General features: G+C 41.2%; 1 long non-coding RNA gene, 1 other non-coding gene and 1 pseudogene across 2 annotated transcripts; 1 reads left to right on the plus strand and 2 right to left on the minus strand.

Moving 5' to 3' along the window:
- Window positions 1-2,851: 2,851 nt before the first annotated feature.
- Window positions 2,852-3,384, minus strand: LOC132766462 (large ribosomal subunit protein uL5-like; annotated as a pseudogene).
- An 8,372-nt stretch (window positions 3,385-11,756) lies between these two features.
- Window positions 11,757-11,916, minus strand: LOC132769505 (U1 spliceosomal RNA). Its single transcript, XR_009630858.2, has one exon. It is a non-coding gene; the product is annotated as a U1 spliceosomal RNA (small nuclear RNA).
- Window positions 11,917-18,914: 6,998 nt separating this feature from the next.
- LOC137096128 (uncharacterized) lies at window positions 18,915-21,831 on the plus strand. The gene is made up of 2 exons (XR_010909307.1): window positions 18,915-19,167; window positions 21,231-21,831. It is a non-coding gene; the product is annotated as an uncharacterized lncRNA (long non-coding RNA).
- Window positions 21,832-22,570: the final 739 nt, after the last annotated feature.

The raw sequence follows: 22,570 nt of genomic DNA on the forward strand, positions 1-22,570 counted from the left end.
GGATTTTTATAACTGCAGTTATAGTTTAAAATCCCTGTCAGCCCTTTGTACTTTGTACCATGGACAGGATTTTGTGTTCACACAGGTTGCTTCTCACATTCCCTTCATCTTGCCACAGCCTAAGATCAGTGCAGGGGTGTTGGATCCTCATTTCATAGGCCAAATTCATGAGAAAAATGTTCAAAAAATACTGTGAGGAGATAGTGTGCATCTTCATCTTCCCAGCTAGCCTAAATCCAAAGTAGGAGATGGGAGGAGTGATGCTTTAATAGTTTTGATATGATGGAGTAATCTCAGAGCAAGTCCTTAATCTTCTGAACCCTGTCAGCTGAAAGCAGCAGTTCAATCTCCAAAGTCAGGCAGAGTTTTCACTGACGCCAATACCAGGTATCTTTCAGCTCTGACAGCATGCTTTCTAACTTCTTCCTTTTGAGAAGAGAAAGCTCTTTTGCTCTCTTCTAGCTGACTCAGGTTAATGTGACTATTGAAGGCTGTCTGGCAAAAAACGATGCTGTGAAAAAGTCTGTTTTGGAACCAACCTATAATTGTGAGATAACGAAGAACACTGTAAAAAACGTATCCAATATGTCCTGTATTCTCAGAGAAATACATCCCCAAGTATCTACAACAGGGATTAGAGATAGCTGCAGCCTCCCAGATATTATTAGACTCCAACTCCCATGATCTTTGGGCATAGAAAAGACCAGTAATATCCAAAGGTTGCTGGTAATACTGTGATATTTGAAACATTCACAGTTACACAGGAGGCATTTTCCTTTTCATTGACATGTGTATTGTGTTAACAATGAGTGGGAAATTATTGGGAAAAGAATCTGGTAGTATTTGGGCAAGAGAAGACACTGACCAAAAACATTAACAGTCTTGCTTCTTTTACCAAATGCACCGCTGGGAAAATCCTCGCAAGAATCCTTGCAAACCGCCTTCTGCCCCCCTCAGAAGAAACCCTCCCAGAATCCCAGAACTGCTTCCACCCTTCCAGAGGAACCGTGGACATGATTTTCACTGCACGACAGCTCCAAGAAAAATGCAGAGAACAAAATCAACCTTGGTACATGGCATTCATCGACCTTGCAAAGGCATTCGACACAGTGAACCGCAGCGCTCTCTGGACCATCCTTCAAAAAATCGGGTGCCCAAGCAAATTTGTGAACATCATGATGACATGATGGCAACAGTCTTGGACAGCAATGGCTCCCAAAGTGACCCATTTAAGGTGGAATCGGGTGTCAAACAGGGATGTGTTATTGCCCCAACTTTATTCTCCATCTTCATCGCTATGATACTTCACCTTGTTGATAGGAAGCTTCCCACCTGAGTGGAAATCATCTATCGGACAGATGGCAAGCTGTTTAACCTCAGCAGACTGAAAGCCAAAACCAAGGTTACAACAACATCTGTTATAGAACTCCAGTATGCTGATGACAATGTCGTCTGTGCGCATTCAGAAGAAGATCTACAAGCCACTCTAAACACCTTCGCAGAAGCACACACGAAGCTTGGCCTGTCACTGAACATCGAGAAACCAAAGTCCTTTTCCAGCAGTCACCAGCCATCCCCTCCCCAATGCCAGAGATACAACTTAATGGTGTAACATTAGAAAATGTTGACCATTTCCGCTACCTTGGCAGCCACCTCTCCACCAAAGTCAACATCGACACCGAAATACAACACCGCCTGAGCTCTGCGAGTGCAGCATTTTCCCGAATGAAGCAGAGAGTGTTTGAGGACCGGGACATCCGTAGGGATACCAAGGTGCTTGTTTATAACGCTATTGTCCTCCCAACCCTGCTCTATGCCTGCAAAACGTGGACTGTCTGCAGATGTCACATGCAACTCCTGGAACGATTCCATCAGCGCTGCCTCCAGAAAATCCTGCAAATATCTTGGGAAGACAAGCGGACAAACGTCAGCGTGCTGGAAGAAGCAAAGACCACCAGCATTAAAGCAATGGTCCTCTGACATCAACTCCACTGGACCGGCCACGTTGTCCGGATGCTTGACCACCGTCTCCCAAAGCAGTTGCTCTACTCCAAACTCAAGAACGGAAAACAGAATGTTGGTGGACAGGAAAAGAGATTTAAAGATGGCCTCAAAGCCAATCTTAAAAACTCTGGCATAGACACTGAGAACTGGGAAGCCCTGGCCCTTGACCGCTCCAGCTGGAGGTCAGCTGTGACCAGCAGTGCTGCAGAATTTGAGGAGGCACAAGTGGAGGGTGAAAGAGAAAAACGTGCCAGGAGGAAGGCGCGTCAAGCCAACCCCGACCGGGACCGCCTTCCACCTGGAAACCAATGCCTTCACTGTGGGAGAAGATGCGGGTCAAGAATAGGGCTCCACAGCCACCTACAAACCCACAAAAATAGTCATCAAGGAAGACCACCTTTCTTGTCCAATGAGGGATCGCCTAAGTAAAGTAAGTAAGCACAGCTATAACACGCAAACAGTTGTGATTTTTAAAAAAACCCTGTTTATTCCATGGCACCATAAAATGGTGTCTCTCATGTAAAATAGAAAAATCAAGATTTCCTTTTTGGAATTTATTTTTAATTGAAACAGTGTAGGACAGCACTGTACACAATCCTGCTACCCTTCAGGCATGCTGAACCACATTGTAGGGCATTAGGACAAAACTATTTTTTTTAAAAAAATGTTGTACACTTGTCCTTGATTTTTCCAGGAAACCCACTACAGACACCAAAAGTGCCGTGACATACCTTGGCATTGTAAAATGGTGTTTCTTATGTAAAATGGCAAAATCAAGATTTTCTTTTTGGAATTCATTTGAATGTGTTTTTGTTTTTTTTTACAGTGGAAAACATTTATCGGCTCTTTTTAAATAGAGGAAACCATTTATTTCCCAGGAAGGATCATGCCATCATACTTCTGCTGAAACCACCGCATAGCTTCCTCTTTGCTGATTCTGTGCTTGGCCCTAATGCTCCCAGTCCAGGACTTCTTGTCAGCAATGCTGAAACCAGGCCTGCCCACAATCACATAGAAATCCAAGCCGTAGATACCAATACTGGGATCATATTTTATGCCCAAATCAATGTGCTCCTGAATTCCAAAACCAAAGTTGAAGTTATTCTTCCTCAGCTCATATTCATGCACTTCAAGTCTTTCTCCAAGATCTCCTCAGCTTTGGCCCTGCACATAGTGCAGTGGATGGCAATCTTTTCATTTCTCCTGATCCCAAAGGAGCGGACAGTATATCGAGCTTTGGAGAACACTGGGGTCAGGCCCGTGAGCTGCTCCAGGACTTTGGCAGCTTCACTCTCACCAACACAGATATTTAGGCAGAGTTCGCGAATGCGCAGCTCCTGCATGGGGTTCTCCTTCTCAACCTGCTCTTCTTGCACCATCTTGGAGCCGTGGAAAATGTTTTCAAATATGTGGATGTTGGATATGATGATGCCAAATACAGAGCGTCGATGGTAGTTGAACTGCCCTTTATGCCTTCAAGGGTCATTTGGGGGAGATAAACTTAAGGAGAGTTTACAAAAATCCCCCTAAGGACGCACATGACCTCACTTTGCCCACCCCCGAACTACATCTTCTATTTAATCTAGTCTTGATGCTAGCTGTTGACAACAGGAAATAGAAATCTGGCAGGCATCAGGTTGGAGAAGCCTGTTAGTAGGCACTGTGTATCAAGGGGGTTGTGTTGTGTGCTGTCTATTCTGAGGGCTGTTTGAGATGGCCAAAGACATAATAAATGTTCAACTATTCTATTTCTTTGCTTAACAAGTCATGACAGTTGTTTCCATCCCCACATCCAGTCATACTATAAATAAAACATGGTTTGGTCCATCTTAGGACTTCCTCACAGTAGCTAAAGGATTTGTCAATGGATTGTGGCGAATCCAGTGGGGCCCAGCAGGGGGAACCCATCGCTCCGCACCTCACATTGCCCAGCTTCCCCCGCTTATCCCATTTCATGGGAGGAACCATCCACCACCTGGTCCCCCCCCTCATTGTGTTGCTGCCATTGAGTGTTGCGGTCCACTTTTACCATGGAGCCTCACAGAAAGTAGATCTACCTCATGAAATAGGAGTTGTTGGGCTCCATGGCAAAAGTGAAAAGGGAGCATCCTACGATGGGCAATTTTGCCCATCTGATGGTTAGTCTAGCTTGAGGTGTGGTTAACGGTTGCTTTCTTCCCCAGTCCTCTGCAATTGAGTCTATAAGGAGTCATTTGGCCACCCAAAAGTACAAAGGGCATTAAGACAGTAGATGTTGGAAGTTAACTATTATATAAATGTTTTAAAGATGTCACATTGAGGAGGGGGCAAGCTTATTTTCTGCTACTCTGGAGACTAAGACGTAGAGCAACGATCCAAATTGCAGGAAAAAGGTTCCACTTAAACATTAAAAAGAATGTCCTGATGGTAAGAACTATTCTGCAGTGCAATGTGCTGCCCTGAAGTATGATGGATTCTCCTTCTCTGGAGGTTTTTAAGCACAGGTTGGATGTTCGTCTGTTGGGGATGCTTTGATTGTATGTTCCTGCATGGCAGGGGATTGGACTGAATGTCCTTTGTGGTTTTGAAAGAGGCTAAGCCTGAAAATCCTAATAATTAATAATCCTAAAGTTGAATCAATCTAAAAACCTATACTATAGAAGCTTTTTACATAAGACAGTAACCTTTCCCCTTTTCAAAGCAGGCAGATTCAAAGCAGGTGAATGAAATAAGTACTTTGTCAAACTAAGATAAGAATAGAAAATAGGCATTTCCTGCTGTTTGGCAAAGCAAAGGGTCATTTACAAGTTACAGAGTGACAGAGGAGCTAGAGACACGTATCACAGAAAACCTGCAGAATAAAGAAAGAGAAACTGGAAGTGGTCAGCAGAATAATGAAGAGGTCAGGCTTAATAGGTCACTATGAACCAAAGATTGAGAGGAAACAGAAGTACCCCTCCCATACTGGAAGGAGTGACACATTGCTTTTCTGCCCATATGACCTTTCATTCACATCCTTATTGCTTAATTTAGGGAATGCAGAACCAGCAAAGGTAGGAAACTTTAATGTATAACCAGGTATAGGATGTTTGGCCTTTTGCCTAATCTCATGGATTAAGATGTTTGTTAAAGAGTATAAGAAACACCACTTTTGAGATGTAGAGCACAGGCAGCCATTTTGAGTGAAACACTGTGTTGTTTCTGGCTTGTTCCATCTCTCCACGGCCGTGAAGAAAATAAACAAGATTTGCTTTACCTCTGGAGACTAGACCCTCTTCATTTTGCTGCCCTCTGCGACGGACTCAGCAAGGACCCCAAGCAGGGGGTCCCCTACAGTTTCTTCCAACTATGATTTTATGGACTCCTGGAACAGAGGGAAAGTCCTTTGCCGTTATTTTGAGAAATAACATATTGTGCTGGAAATTCATAAAGAGTAAACTAGCACAGGACATAATTGTTTGGATTTTTAAAAATCCCAATCTGAACAGGTACAATGCTTGAGAAACCCAAGGCTTTTTACCAGTCCAGATGAGCCCTAAGCAAGAAAGCTTTATGCAGACACTGTATAGCTAAAGGAATATTTTGGCTGCTTTGTTTCAATATAAATTTGCAGCAATTGTTATCCTGGAGCCGAATAAAAAAGCAATGGAATAAAAAAAAAGTTTAACTGCACCTTCATTTATTGAAGGGCTTAATCCACTTCCATTTTGCAAAATTGGTGTTTCCTGAAATTTTCATCAATGCTGAAGAAGAAGAAGCTGCAAACTACAGTGTTTAAACAGTGAATTTTGAAGCTTGGGGGCTTCCAAAATAATTCAGACCCTTTTCTGTTCAGAAATAAAAAAAAAACTACCTGGCACGTCAGGAGTGACTGAGGGATACAAAAGAGCTCAAAGTCTGCACAGCCAGCTCCTACACTAGAGTTTACTCATTTTATGTTTCCAAAAGAATACAAAACACAGCATGTCTGAATTTGAATTTTGGGGCTGCAGATAAAATAATTTGGATACCTGCCTGCCTCTTATTTCTCAGCTTTGATACCTTGAGTATCTCCCTTGTCTGTGTCAGCGAAGTGGGGGACGGACACACAGATCCACAGGAGATGCATCTCTAATGTTTACAGCAGAGCCATTCCTTGATCTCAGCCCAACTTTCCCAACCATACCTAGAAATAAGAATTACAATGAGATGGAATGTCCTAATTATTCAATGATCTATTTTCTCACGTCAGGATTTTGTCTAGTTCCTTAACAGCTGATTTCCAAATTCCAATAGTTTTCTAAATGTTCAAGTTTTAAATGTGCCAAGATTTTGCTATTTTCTGTTATTTCTGCCAGTAATGCGGTTTCATTGGCATAACTTAAATTATTGATGTTCCTTCCTCCAGTCTTTGGGCCCCTCCAGACAGTCTCATAATCTGGGACAAAGAAGTGGGTTTAAAAATTGCAGGACCTTAAGGAGAGTCCAGTCACAGAGCTGTCAGTCCTGGTAAATGGTCCCCCAACATCCTGACAAGTCCAGTTGTAGCGGATTTTAGAAATCCGCAAGATGGACGCACGGGACATCCGCCAAAAGTTTACTTTTAATTTTTTTAATAGATGTTTTGAGAGGCACTGGACCTCATAAGCACTGTTGCAGATATACAAATGTGCACACAAGTATATTTCTTGTCATTATCTCCCCTCACCCTTCTGCTGCCTTTCCCTTTCCCCCTCGTTACCCTTTGGGGTCACTTGTGTGCCATGCTGGTGTCCACTGTGTAAATTCAAGCTCCATTTAATATCATGAACATCAGAACAAAGGAATGCTTGCAGAGAGTTCTCATAGGATTTTTTTCCAAATATGCTTCCATTTAGCCACCTGTGTGCCCGTGGCGCCATTTGTTTGCAGTCCTCATCAGTTGTTTTGGGATTTTAAAATGTCCACATGCTCTGGAGCACTCCACACCACCATATAGAAATGAATTTACATGTTTTTCTTGAGTGCATAGATTTACAGTCATATGGATATGCACATTTTTCATCCAAAATAGGATTTTAAGAGTACCTTTTAAACACATTTTCAACCATTAATGCAATCCAATACAAAATTTTGGCAACCGTCACCTAGCCACCCCCGCCACCCCTTTTATCCTGGTTTCTTCTGCATTTTACCATCTGTGTAGAAGGCCCCTTAGCGTGTGTGATATGTTCATTATACAAGTTAAACATATGTTGTGATAAAATAAAACCTTGTCTTACTCTATATCCAGTTGGAAAGCATTCCATTTCTCCATATTCTATCCTAACTGTAAACCCTTGTCCTGAGTACAGATTATGCATCAGGACAATGAAATGTTGCTAAGAGTGAGCCACAATTTTTCATGATTTGTGCTGTCAAAGGTTTTGCTATAATCTATAAAGCATGGGCTTATTTTCTTCTGAAATTCTTTGGTATGCTTCATTATCCAATGCATGTTTGCAATATGATCTCTATTGCTGCTTCCTTTCCTGAACAGTTTGGACATCAGAAAACTAAAATACCAAACATAGATTATTTACATAACTTTAAAGCAGATGGTGAAGACATTAAAATAGTTCACAATTTTCCATAGCTTGGTTGAGTAATTGATCAGAATAGAAACTGCAGACAAGAAATCAGAAGGCCATTTGGATTTGGAAAATCAGCTATTAAGGAACTAGACAAAATCTTGATGTGAGAAGATGTATCACTGAATACTAAAGTAAGAATATTCCATCCTATCATATTTCCTATTTCTATGTTTGTTTGGGAAAGTTGGAGTGTGAAGAAAGCTGATAGGAAAACATCCACTCATTTGTAATGTGGTTCTATGGATTGCTAAAAAAAAACCCCAAATAAATGGGCCCTAGAGGAAATCATGTTTAGGTTCTTTCTAGGACCCAAGATAACTAAATAGAGACTGCCGTACTTTGACAACATTGTGAGAAGAAATGAGTCACTAGAAAAGTTGGAGAAGAGCAGGACCACTTTCCAGACTGAATCAAAGAAACCACAGCCCTGAGTCTGCAAGAGCTGAGCAGGGCTGTTGATTATAGTGGGACTTGGAGGCATCTCATTCATAGAGTCACCATAAGTTAATGGCAGTTAACTACAAAGCATTTTAAGCTGTGTGTCAAGTTTTACCCTGTACATAAAGGGTGACTGATTTTCATCTAGATACTGGCCACTAAAAGTTCTGTTTCATCCTTTTTAATCTTTACCTGAAAGTTCAAAAATCCAGTGGAGTCCTTTTAATGAATTTAATTGAATGACTTTGGAAAGGGTAATTTAAAATGAAAATTCAAATGCCATAAAAAGATACCTTTCACAGTTTTAATATGACTAGATGAATTACGTAGTTGAGATCCTTTTGAAATGAATGCCCATTATACTTGTGAAAGGGGTGGAAATCCTGTGATAAAAAGAAATGCTCACCTTGAGGACATTGCAGTGTGAATCAAAACAAATTTGAGAAAAATGAAAAATTAACTTAATGAGTGACATAGAGAGGGTTTTATTGTCACTTTCTTAAGAAAAACGCAACATCAAAACATATATTTCCCTTGCTTTAGAAGTGTTACCTTAATGAGTACTAAAACAAAATATTTAGTACTCAGACTTTGCTTCTGTATTTTTTTCCTCTCCATATTACTATAAAGAGGCTTGAAAGTGTGAACAATATCTGCAAATACCTTAAGGTATTTGTCATTTACTTGTCAATACCATTGTCTACCCCAAACTGTGTCCACAGGACTTGTATAATTGGCTTTGAATGTTGTCATTAAATAGGCTTTCCTGTCATGTGGGAGAGTGGAATACATCTTTGGTGTTTGCCTTTAGCACCCTTTTGGTGTAGGATGTGACTCTGAAACTTCCTTTTGTAGAGTTCTGTGATGTAGGGGTCGAGGAAGGAGGCTACCTTTGAAGTTCACCTCAGATCCTGGCTCTCACTTACAGAGTTCTGTGTTTTTGATGTGAATCCCTTGGATTACGCTCCAGTTGTGACAAGCTGGGGGGCAACCTCGATATTTGGATTGACCTTGGAGCTGAAGTGCTTCACTGAAGAGGTTGCCAAGGGGGTGACAATTGAACTCAGGTAGACTCACATCACATTGCTCTAGCTTCATTTCCCAACCAACCCATCTTTAATAGGTAAGATCAAAATAAGTTTAACCCAAATTCCTTGTCCACTCTCATTGTATGGATGGTTATCAAATAGTAATAGCATTTATGGGAACCACCCAGCCAACATGGGTACAGGTGTGAGAAGAGATAAGCCATTTCCTCTGTTCCATATTCCTTTGAAAAGCATATCTTAAGGGTGTCCTGTGCAGTTCATTCCCCCTTATTGCTGCATTTCATCCAGGTTGGGGGGGGGGGGCGACGATGACTTTGACATTTTTTATAGGCAACTTGTCTTTTAAAAGCATAGCTGTATGCTAAGTGTATATATCTAGCTGATTTTTATATGACAAAATAATGGCAAATGTTTAATTCTTTAATTTGCTGTTGTCTCATATTTATAGATAAGAAGAGATGTATGAGAGGTTTTCTGCCTCATGTTGCAGACTCATGCCTAGACAGATACCATTCGACCTTCCCAATTAGGTAGCAAAACATTTCCAGACTTGGAAATTATTAAGGGGTAGTCATGTTGGCCATACAGCAAACAAAAGCAAAAATTCACAAAAAAGAGATGCCTTATTCACCAACCATAATTAAGAAAATGCATCTTGAAGGCTTTCAACACTTTACTGATTTCTTCAGCAGGCAAAAACATTAAAATCATAATGTTGTTGGAGTCATAACTCTAAATCCTGTTTCAGATGTTACTCATTTATCAGACAAGCCCGAATCTCAAAAACCAGAGGACAAACTGAACTGAATTGTTTCCACATTACCCAGGTGGGCCCATACTCTTCCTGGAGCTTCTTGCAGAATTAATCCAGTCCTCCAGATATTGAAGCTTTTGTAAGGTGTCACCACATCATCCAAGAAGAGATCAGGATATGTCTCTATCAGCTAAAGAACTGATAGATGCATTTCCTGGAATTATATAAGAAGTCTCTTATTTTGGGGTTGTTTATCTAATCAATTTGAAAGAAGATGCTAAAATTATTGTTGTCTTATTCATTCATTTATCTTCTAACTCAGGAACCTGGCCACTACTCAATCTTGGACCATACCATCTCTTTCTCGTCAATTGCATATTTGATTATTAACTCCAAAACCTGGCCATTGTTCTCTATAGAACACAATTTTTTCCTCTGATTCTGCTGGATTCTGAGTGTTATTAATGTTTTCTATGCGGCCCCACTCCCTCATGATACTCTTGGGATCCTGATTCTGTTCCTTTTTCTTCTGTCATATAGGATCAGCTCACATAATCAGTGATCCAGGATAACTGTACACAAAATAGAGCACCAGACCTGGGCATACGCTCCCAATTTCTCACATGCTGTAACATTACATACGGTCATATGCCTGTATCAACAATGTATTCAGTTCCTCTCTGGGAATTTGTTTATTTTTCCTGAGAAAAGGTACAATAATATGAGATATATTTTTATTTATATTTCTTATTTGGGACTTTTTTGCCCCCAAAATCTAACATTGTATGTAAAATCACTCTTTTGTGCAACCAGAATGTGTTTTATGTGTATTGTACTATAACTTTCCATACATAATGCAAATAGACTCCCAGTATGCAAAAAAAAAAAAAAAACAACAACAACAACAACATGAAAGTTCTTGTAAGGTATCAAAACTTGAGATATCATTTCTTGGCAGGGATAACAAAATCTGCAAATATTCTTTAAATTCCTTCTCCTCCTCTTATTCCTCCCTTTCTTCCTTTTCTTCTTCTTCTCTCTCCTCCTCGTCATCTTCCCACTGCTGGAAAATACTGTGGGAGTTGAATACACTGAATGAGTAAAACATATGTGTAGAATCCATATCACATGTAGATTGTATATCTGGTGCTGAATTATTGTGCACCCTTGCATTTCAGCATTGTAGGACTTTATCTCACAAACCCTCTATTCCACTACAGTTGTGCTATCACCCGCTTTGAGTTTCCTTTGTGGAGAGAAAAACCAGGGTATAAACATCATCATCATCATCATCTGTTTTGAGTCCCCCTAGGGGTGGGAAAAGTGGTATATAAATACTTTAAATAAATAAATAAACGATCATCAATTTGAGCACTTTCAATATCCCAGCTTTCTTAATTAATGCAATTGTGATTATTCATCTGTTTGTGGTCCCATGTATACTGAAGTAACCTTTCCTTCCTGGACTTTTCCTGTTCTGTATTTCTTTAGCTGGAAATTCCAGCTTTGAAAAAACGAAAGGCAATTATAACTGTAATATATAAAATAAACAGAAAAAACAGCTTGGGAAAAGTGAGAAGGAGAGGAAAAGAAAAGGAGAATCCCACCACCCTGGTGTCACCTCATTGCCTGCTGGCACAGAATTGAAAGGGACTCATTGCACCAAGGTATTTGATGATCTGAGGACAGTTGATAGAGGCAATTGCATACAAAAATGCATATAGCTTAAAAATGAAACATTATGTGAGAGCACTTGAGGTACTTTTTTAAGTTGTGTGGACTTTTTGATGTGCCACTTTTAAATGCCTATTTTCAAATGGATGCAGAAGCAGTGTTGATGTGCAGTACAGAAACCAAAACAGACAGAATGATCTATCCCTAGGACCAATTCACAAGAAAAACATATTGCTATTTCTGGCACAGAAGTACAGATGTTTCTGCTACAAATTTTGTCTTGAACTTGAACTACCACATATTATGTAGTCGAGTTTCCCGCATTTGGAAAAATCACAGGGGTCAGCACACCCAGAGTGCAATGGATGAGCCTCACCCTGGGAAAACCTCCTTCATGACCATGGTGTCTCCCCTGCCAGGTAAGTATCATGCACATCATGTTTTGAATCTTAACTTTTTTGATACTTGAATGAAAGAAACTTCAGTTCACCGAAAGTGAGGACTTTATCTCATGATGATGGTGATATGCCATGATAGCTGTGTGATCACCGATAATGCTACCAGTATAAGCATCCTCCCTCTCGCACATCTCTCAATTCACACAGTTGTGCTAATTCACCAATCTCTGGTCCCAGATTTGTACTTTTAAGTAAGCTCATAAGGTATCTCCTGAATCTTAGCCAAATCCTGCCAATGTGATTTTGATAGAATAAATTTGCTCCCACCCCCACTTCTCAATCCCCACTTCTCTCAGCATTAGGCAGCTCCAGTATAGCCAATTGCAGGTTCGTTTTGCCTTGTGAAATGAGAGCCATGAAGACCAATTGTGCTTTTTGCATTGGATTTGTCATTTGCAAAAATACAGGATGAACAGGTGGGGAAAAGTACTTATTTGCTTAGGTACTAGTCACAAAACAGCACTAGTTGGTGTGGTAAAACCACAACAATCTGCTTTTATAATCTGGAAATCTCTGGAGAACCTCTTCATGGTAGGCTGCAGACTCATTTTTTGTTGTTCACATTCCAGCTCCATAAATAGCTTCTTTCAAGCCTTTTTGCCATACTGATCTTTGCCTTGGCTTTGGGAGGATAGTGTCCTGCACTAGAGATTCTAGGAACACCAACTGACCCAGTAAGTAAGCATTTTTAGCTATTACATGAAAAGCCTTCAGGGCATCATCTGTTCACTCAGCACAACAAAACACCACTTCTGGAATAAGTTCTTGCTCCATTCCAATGTTCAGGGAGGCAAAAAAAAAAAAGATTGCTCTCTCATAAAGATACCCACAGAAAATAGAAGCCATGTCTGTCCTGTTAAACAAAAGGAAACTTTGGTTAAAGAGAAAATTAAATTTTAGCACATTTTTTTAAAAGAAAGAGCATTTTACTGTAGCAGTGGAAAAGAGGGAGGAGTGAAGGTGAATGAGCACAAGAAGCAGAAAACATGGCATAGCATAGCCATGAAATCAATGCTGGAGGCAAAGATAGGAACAAAGAGGATCTGAAGAAGTACTGATAAGAGCTGAGCAGAGGAACTATAATAAAGTGCTGAAAACAGAAGGGTGGGGGAGGAAAACGCAATGAAGGAGAGTATAGGAAAACTGGGACACTCTACTGAGCAACATTTTCTGATGGTGAGAGATGGTCAAATACTAGCTGTATTTGAGTTTAGGAAAGTTTTGACTGCAACTCCCAGAATTTCCCACTGTGTTAGAACTGGCAACCTTTGCATACTTATACTCACTAATTCCTACTTAGCATTCTTGCAGACTTCTTAATTGTTTAATTTAATTTACATACTCTCCTCCTAGATCATTTTAATCTACAATCTTTTTCTGTCTCCTCTGCTTTCATGATTGGACTAGATGGTCCATGTGGTCTCTTCCAACTTTATGATTCTATTATGTGAAGACGTATTTGACCATGTAGATATATTGTAAGTAAATCTATTTTATATATAGATTATATATGACTCCTGTGTGTGGATGAGTGTGGGCATTGCTGGGTTGTTGTTTTCTTTAACTTCTGCCTTGCATGTGTCGTTACTTTGCTGGAGAGCTCCATTATTATCTTTCCTAGTTATTAAAGCAATCAGTATGTCCAGTGGTTATGAATTCTAGGAGCTGCTTTACAAACTAACCAAATTGTACAAATCAGCCAGTATATCCAATGGCTAAAGGATTCTATGGGCTGTAGTACAACATTCTTTTTTGTGTTTGTTCACTTTCATTCTCTGAAGTACCAAACATGGAGTGCAGGGAAGAGATTATCTTCCATTAACTGAATTGGAAATGAATTTTGAATTTTGGTGCCCCAAACTGGACACAGCATTATTTCAGGCAAGGTCTGGTCAGAGCAGAACAAAGTGGGACTGTTACTTCCTTCAGTGTTTAATGCTCTTATTGAAGCAGCCTAGAACCACACTGGCTTTTTTAGCTACCACATGTTCAGCTTATGGTCAATTAAGACTCCCAGATCCCTTTCACGTGGACCATATGTCACCCATGGTGTGTCTGTGCATTTCATTTGTATTGTCCTATGTTCCTATGGTGCCAGAATTAAAGTGGGTATAGATTTATTTTTTTTCTGGTGTAGACAACCTTTCAGAAGAAAGATGAAGACAGAGAACCCAATTCAGAATATGAGGACATAGCCTTAGGAGAAATGTCTTAGCCCAAACAAATGGGCAAGAGAGGCCTGGAAAGGATTAAGGAGGATATATCCAGATAGAGTGGTGGAAGTACTACTGTAGTAACAGAAAACCCTGACCGCAAAATTTAGAAGGGAGAAAGACATGGGGAAATTTATGGGAGAAAAATGTGAAAGTTGTTTGTGTGCTGGATATTTATTTATTTATTTATTTATTTATTTATTTATTTATTGCTAGGTATGGAAAGATATTTTAGGTGTGTGATTATGGATCTTTAGAAGAAATCACAGGTGAGAGTTAAATTGGAAAAAAAACGAGGAAATTTGGCTCATTTCCAGTTTGGGATGGAGGCAAGTGAGAAGCAGTTTCTTATTGCACATTTACTATAGCAAGTCATCTTGAAATACACAATGTAGAATGATACTGGGAACTTGCGGAGCTCTATATGCCTTGTAAATGTTCTTCAACTAATCAGATATTTGGCATTAAATACCATGACTTTATTCAAATAAATATTTCTGAGATTAATAGAGCCATAGGGAATCAATGGCAGTTCAAAACATATGCATTTTGGGGAGCAATTTATAGAGTCCATTGTGTTTTTTCACCATTGGGAAATGGGACCCAAGGTGCAAAAGCCATATTGCAGGATCCATTTGTGCAATGTCCCGGAGATGTAGATACACCTCTGCTCCCTTCTTGAGCCTGCAAGAATTGCACAGCAGTGCAATTCACCTTTACATATAAGTCAGTTTATGATGACAAAAATACTGAAGAGTAAGCCAGTCTACGTATTAAGTTTATATTTGTAGTTGTATTACCCTGCTATATTGATTGTGGATAACATAGGTAATAGAGGTAGGTTGTGAACGTCATAATCATTATCATCCATTATTGATTATAGTTTTCCTTGACAAGAGCCGGTGTGATAGAATGTTTTTGAGCATTGTACTAAGACTCTGGAGACCAGTGTTTGATTCCCACTCAGCCATGGAAACTCATTGGATGACTGTGAGGAAAACACACATTTTCATTATCAGAAAACACCTTTAGGAGTGCTATACATCAGAAACGACTTGAAAGCACACAATAACACAAAAATATGTTGCCTGGATTTTTGTATGTTTTCTTTTTTTAGTCATTCAAAGACTCTTCCATAATGGAAAGCAACTCTTTATTACAATGAATAAATGAATGTCACAGATAATACACTCCTATGTTTTTCTTCTCTCCAGTGAGATACAATTCTAGATTCACTAGATAACACTTCATAATAAAAGGGGTCAGAGAACTATCTTTCAACTGGAGCTTAACTTTCTTCTTCTTCTTCTTCTTCTTCTTCTTCTTCTTCTTCTTCTTCTTCTTCTTCGAACCTGTATGTATCATGCTGCACCATTTTAAAGCAAATATCACTATGTGATCATCCTCTTGACTTCTGCATATCGATCCATGTCTTGGTTTTTATTTAATATATTTAGCATTCTGAAATTTTAACAAAGAAAATAAATTATGGTGCTGAATCAATAGCTAGTTAATAGCTACATTCCCATACTTAGGAAATTGATATTGTTGTGTACAGATCTGTATCTGGTAATTGACATTGCCCATAAGTATCTTATCCTACACCCCAATTTATTATTTTTCCCCTTTCCTTGTTCAATTATTTATCACACAACATACAATATATTGTGCATGTCAGATACAATTTCAGCAGTCTGAAATGCTCTTAAACTGTGGAGCTAAAAATATTCATCCTGAAATACCAATGAATATGAAAGCAGCAGTTTATGTCATTCTCTGGTGAATGCATACTTGGCTGGTGTATCTCTAAGTAATCATAAGGATCAGGCCCCAAGATACTCTATAGTAATCTGGAGATTAGAGAAACCGGGCATCCTAGTTTTAATAAAGGACCAATTGTATACCATAATCAAATTTTACAGATGAGACACTGATGCACAACAAGATTAATGGCTTTAATGAAATTCCTTTTGGTACAATTGAAAATTATGTTTTACTATGCAGAGCTCTTCCCCAAAATTAGGGGGCAGATTGGGATTCACCTTGCTCCCATCAAAATCTGTATGAATCCTTCGAGCTTCTACTTAACGTTACCCTGGACACAAGCTTTAGATATTTAGATGCCTGTGCTTTTTTTTCACAATCACACTACCTCATAGATGCTGTGGCTGATGCCTAATAGTGATAGTTGGCATCTTGTTAGTGATGTATGCAACTGTAAATTCAATTTGTACCCATGTGTGCCATTGTTGTTGAAAAGTTTAATATTTTCTTTTGCCATCAGCAATGAACCTGCTCTCACTATTTAAACCATGATAGACCCCTCCCTTCCTGGCTATTAAGTGGTTGTTGAATAATGAGGTGAGAATCAGAATAGCATCAGGCAATGTGAGCATAACTAGATGCAAAACAATGACATAATATGTTGAAATCTCTGGAGGATACTAGTGGAACTTCTCAGATGAGGGCATTAGTCTGCATTTAGATACAGGAACATATATACCATACATGCTTTTCCAACTCTCCTCCACCCTCCCAAGTCACTGAATGGCCATGGAGAAAGAAGGGACTATCACTGCAAAAGGCTGAGTGATGAGATGGAAGCCATCATGTAGTTCCTCTTAAAGAACTTCTATACCAGTGAGATAGACTGTCACTCAAAGTTGTATAGTACTTTTCTTATTTATTTTAATGTATACATGAGGATTACTAAGATTTTTATCCAGCAGTTGGAGACAGAATGGAATGCAAACCAAATGACATTTTCATGTGCAAAAAGATCTAAGGCCCGGGCACTATGAAATATAGAAAATGTGTTACTGCAAACAAGACCAGATGGACTTCAATAATCCAGATGGATGTTCTGCAGAAATATGGGCCTCTGGAAAAAAAGAGAACTTCAGAGTAAATTAACCCGCAGGGATTTTAAACATCATTCTTTCTAGCTTAAGATCTCACGCACAGTTCAGTTTCATTCATTCATCATTATTATGCATTTGCTTACAAGGGTGTGGAGCAGTGAATTAAAATCAGTTAGTAATTGTGTGGTTTTATTCCTTTTTTCCCACCACTGTTATCAAAAGTCTGCAACATGATCATAGGTTCACTTTTTTTCCTTATGACCAGCTATCTCTTCTGCCTTTAAAATTATTGGTGGGGTTGTTAAGATCAATTATATATAACATATAGCAGGTATCTATTTTTGGCCATGAGAGGCATTAAACCTTTTCAACACAACATGTAAAATTAAATTTCCAAAGGTGCATAGCATGGTGAAGTCAAAGCTAAATGTCACCAAAATCACTTAGATGATGAGAACTGTTCCTGTGCCAAATGTCAGGTTCCAATCTCTTTCCACTTAACTTGTAAAGTGGCTCAAAATATTTTGCAGCAAATTGTTTATAATGAAGCAAGCAGTTGTTGATACTTTCCACTGATATACTCAAACACCACCACCACCACCACTTCAGCTCATGCTTTTGAAATAAAAGGTGTATGTAAACCACAGATAAACATGGACTTCAATGCAATATATTGGTGTCTTTATATACTCAGAAATAATGGGACAGACACAAGTGGTAGGGTAAACTTGGGCCACACATTAGTAATGCTTTACAAAATCCATAACCTGCAGAGTGGCCTCCCTAATGTGGAATAAATGGTCAATGCCAGGGGTCTTCTAAATCTCCCCCTTCCCATAAAGTGGCAAGCCACCTAAGGCCCACTTCCATGCTTTATTCATTGCAGCATGTCAGCAGCGATGCATTCAAATGAGGCTTCTACTTTGCCACTACCTCCCTCAAACATACACTTTAAAGGGTGAGGTATGAAAAGCCAAAACCAAGGGCCAACCCCTTCTCAGCTATTATAATCCATGTAGTCCGTTGTGTCCTATATTCCAGTCAGCAAGTGATTCAGGAATGAGAAGCTGTCAAGGTGTAAATTCAATTGAGGTCAGTTACGGATTATCCACCAGGATGAAGATAAAAACAATAAAGTTGTCCTCAGCCAGTATAGAGGTAATTCAGCAAGGGTCTCATCAGAAAAGCCATGTGAAGCAGGATGCACCACACGTAGCTCCCTCCTGGCAATGCTTTCCCCATCACTTGGGGAATGCACCTTCCTCGTGGCAATGTTCTGAGGGAAGCATCCAACAACACTTCCACACCAATTGTGGGCAGGGCCTGCATCAGTAATCACATGACATTGTGGCTCAATCCCCCATGAGGCTCCATCCCCAAGACAGAGTGAAAGTGTCCTAGGATGCTAAATTCCCCACGTCTGATGAGATCATTAGTCAGTCCAAAAAAATAAAGCCAGTAAGAAATGAAACAGAATTCAGAATAGTCGCCAGTGCAAGATCATGAAAATGCTGAAAAGTACTGCTAGCTGTCAAACAGGAAGGCTGAAAGCAACAAGGCCTTCAGGATGATGTATAGGGTAATATATAGCAGACTATTTCAAGACCCCAGGTGCCTAATTAGGTCAGTGTCTCCTACTTAACAATACAACCTCTCTTTTATCTTTTCATCACATTATGAATGATGGTAATGGGTCTTCGGTGGGTTGCAACTCCTGCTGGATTGTTGGATCCCCCTCTGCCTCAATTTTTGTTTTCTCACTCAGAGAAACCACTACCACCAGGAGCTGTGGGTTCCTGGCAATCTGCCTTATCCTGTTCATCTGACCTTTCTAACTCTAGAGGGTGAGCAATGACACTTAGGCACCAATCTAACCACCAGCCTTTCACAACAGTTTTCCTCTCCCCAAGAAATGGGGAGAGAAAAAACATTTGTCTGCCTCACACGAGGCAGGGAGGAGTTCTGGAGGAACCCTCCAGAACATCCGGGGGCGTGGCCTGATAGCACAGGCCAGGCCCTCCCAGGCTCATTCCGCGCCTGGAAGTTGGGGAGAGAGGTTGCAGAGAAGAGCGAAGACAAGAAGTCTGAAGAGGTTCAGCAAAGAAGAGAAGAAAAGAGGTTAAGGGGATAAGAAGAGCATCTACAGGTCTGTACAGGGGTCCTGGGGGAGGGAGGCTTCACCCACCCACCCCCCTCCTGGACGAAGGCTGGGCCCTTCAGGGCCCTTCACAGAGGCCTTGGTTATGGCAAACAAAGGCACATGTGGCCAGGGGCCTGGAGCTGGGCGGCTTGGCAGGCGGCTAGCCGGCCATCGACATTCCCTGGCGCATGGTCACCGTGGCCTAGGATTGGGCCCGGCCTCGAGCTACCTGAGGGTTCTGGCAATAGGGTTCGTGTTGAATTGGCATCCGTCACTGCCGGGGCCCGCAGCGTCAATTTTGGTCGCCGTCCGGGCCGTTGATGGAGGCCATGGTGGGAGATGGGGCGGCTGCCATTTTAGGATAGGCCCAGTTTCGTTTGCCACATGGGGCAAAATGAAAGTGAAAGGTATTTCAATTACTTTATTTTGGGCCGGATGCGTGTTATATGTAGTAGGTATGATGTTAAATATACAACGTTACACAGGTAATAGGGGAGTTATACCCTTGGCTACAGAGGTTGCTGACCTAAGGTCGATAGTTCTTATTCGGGAGCGGAGCGAGCTCCCGATGTTAGCCACAGCTCCCAAAAAAATGGATCAGGGAGAGAGCTCCTGCTGTTAGATCCAGCTTCTGATACCAACATATATATATATATATATATATATATATATATATATATATATATATATAATTTTAAATAGGATCAGAGGAGGAGCTCCTGCTGTTTGATCCAGCTTCTGATAGCAAAAAAAAAATAGAGCAGGGAGAGAGCTCCTGCTGCTAGATCCAGCTTCTGATACACCCCAAATAATATTATTATTTTAAATAGGATCAGAGGGGGAGCTCCTGCTGTTTGATCCAGCTTCTGATACCAAAAAAAAGGTATATATGTATATATATATATGTATGTATGTGTATATATATATATATATATATATATATATATATATGTGTGTGTGTGTGTGTGTGTGTGTGTGTGTGTGTGTGTGTGTTTGTAGGTATGTATCCATGTATATGGATATCTATGTGTATGTGTATATATATGTATATAAAATAAAAACCAACACTTAAAGCAGCAAAAAATGCAAATGTGAGTAGATCAATAGGCCCCAACGATAGGCTCTGGCTACTTGGGTGCGGGAGAGCTCCTGATGTCAGCTCCAACTTGTGATAGCCTCACAGCGAGACTCAAGGCATAGGTATATAAAATAAAAATCAACACTTAAGTAGTAATAAATGCAAATGTGGTTAGATCAATAGACTCAACGGTAGGCTCGGTCTACTTGAGTGCGGGAGAGCTCCCGATGTCAGCCCCAACTTGTGATAGCCTCACAGTGAGACTCAATGCATAGATATATAGAATGGAAACCAACACTTAAACATCAATAAATGCAAATGTGAGTAGATCAATAGGCCCCGACGGTAGGCTCTGGCTGCTTGGGTGCAGGAGAGCTCCTGATGTCAGCCCCAACTTGTGATAGCCTCACAGTGGGACTCAAGACATATGTATATAAAATAAAAATCAACACTTAAGTAGTAATAAATGCAAATGTGATTAGATCAATAGGCCCAACGGTAGGCTCAGTCTACTTGAGTGCGGGAGAGCTCCTGATGTCAGCCCCAACTTGTGATAGCCTCACAGTGAGACTCAATGCATAGGTATATACCCAACTGTAGGCTCTGACTACTTGGGTACAGGGTGAGCTTCTGGGGTCAGCCCCAACTTGTGATAACCTCACAGCGAGACTCAATGCAAATGTGAGTTGATCAATATGCCCCGGCCTAGCCTGGGCTTCCCTTACGAAGGCACTAGAGAGCTCCGCCTTTAGGCAAAGCGGACGCTGGTAAATAGCATATTAGTTGCTTGAACAGTGGTTTATTCCATGGGGAACTTAAGGTGAGCCTTAGGTCACTTAAGTTATAACTATACAACAGTCGGTGAGGCATAGATTTAAGCATTTCTGCATTGCCCTATATATATATATATACATAGTGATAAAGTCATTGTCAACTTGTTTTACTGGCACTTTATACTTATTGACACAGTCACTGGTAATTTTTCTTTCAGGATGACGCCGAGGAAGAATGTTGGCGGCCCTAAAGGAAAGGGACCTGCCAAGAAGACTCCGGCGAAGCGTCCCCTCCCTCCTAGGGAATCATCATCGGAGGAGGAGGACGTTTCAGCCGAAGAATTGAATGCTCTTATGGCTAGGATGGACAAATTTGAGAGGGAGAGGGGGCTTTCAACAAGGGAGGCTGGGCCGCGCCCTGCGCGGCAGGCTAGCAGGAAGATAATTTTTAAAAATCTGCTCTCCCGCATGTCTGTTCTAGAGGCCGCCCGAGCAGCTGCGACACAAGAAGTTGATCACAACAGCCAACCGGAGCCCAATCAGAGGGAACAAGATCCTCCGGCCCCGACACCGCAAACGGTCGTGGGTCAAGTGTCGGCTGACAACCCAGCAACAACAACGCTGACCAGCGCGGCCCCGGCTGTATCCTGGTCTCAACCAGTTAGCGCGGAGGTACAGCCTGCGAAGAAAGCATCACCATCGGCCACCACACCGGCTGATCCGGTCATGACATCTCCTTCGGCGTCACCGGCTGTGCCAGAGCGGGCGGCACCTGGTCAGCCTGCTACACAAGCCATCGTCGTGGACGGGCCTTCGACATCCGCAGGTAATAACACCACACTGGTCTGGCCTTGGGGCCTGTGCCATGCGCAAAACACAACACCTACTCTCCCAAGTCCGGCCCTGGTGGCAACAGGAGCTTCGGTCGCAAAGGCTGGCCCTCAAGTCCCTACGGTTGCCCCCATAACCTTAGAAATGGCTAGGACGGGGGATGACAACCAGTATTGGGGAACCGATAAATGGGTTTTGCACCTACGGCAGCCTCAGCCTCTTTGGGGGCTCATTTGTCACAGAAAACCATAGACAGGATACTCAGGAACGAGTATATAGATATGTTTTCATTATACTTTAGGGAGTTAGAAAAAAGGAAAAAGAGGATTTGGACGAAGAACGTAAAGAGAAGCTAAAGAAAAGGTCAGGCGTGGCTTGTTTACGATAGCCGCTTTCGTTCTGAGGCTGCCACGATGCCTAACAAGCGATGGGACCTCATCGACAGTCAATTGTGGATGGAGGTAATGAATACAACCAGAGCAGTTTCTGGTGAGAAGGCCGATAGCGGCCATACTATACAGAACACTAAAGAGAGTCAGCCCTTTCGGCAGGGAGGCCCAGCACAACAGCCGCAAAGGCAAAAGGCTATGTGCTGGGAATACGCGGCCCAGGGAGCTTGCGCCCGCGAGGACTGTAAATATCAGCACGCCTGTGCAATATGCCAGGGTAACCACGCAACCAATAGTTGTTACAAGGGAAAACCCACAAGAAGTGGGCCAAGAGGTGC

This window comes from Anolis sagrei, chromosome 2, assembly GCF_037176765.1.
Source record: "Anolis sagrei isolate rAnoSag1 chromosome 2, rAnoSag1.mat, whole genome shotgun sequence".
NCBI lineage: Eukaryota > Metazoa > Chordata > Lepidosauria > Squamata > Dactyloidae > Anolis > Anolis sagrei.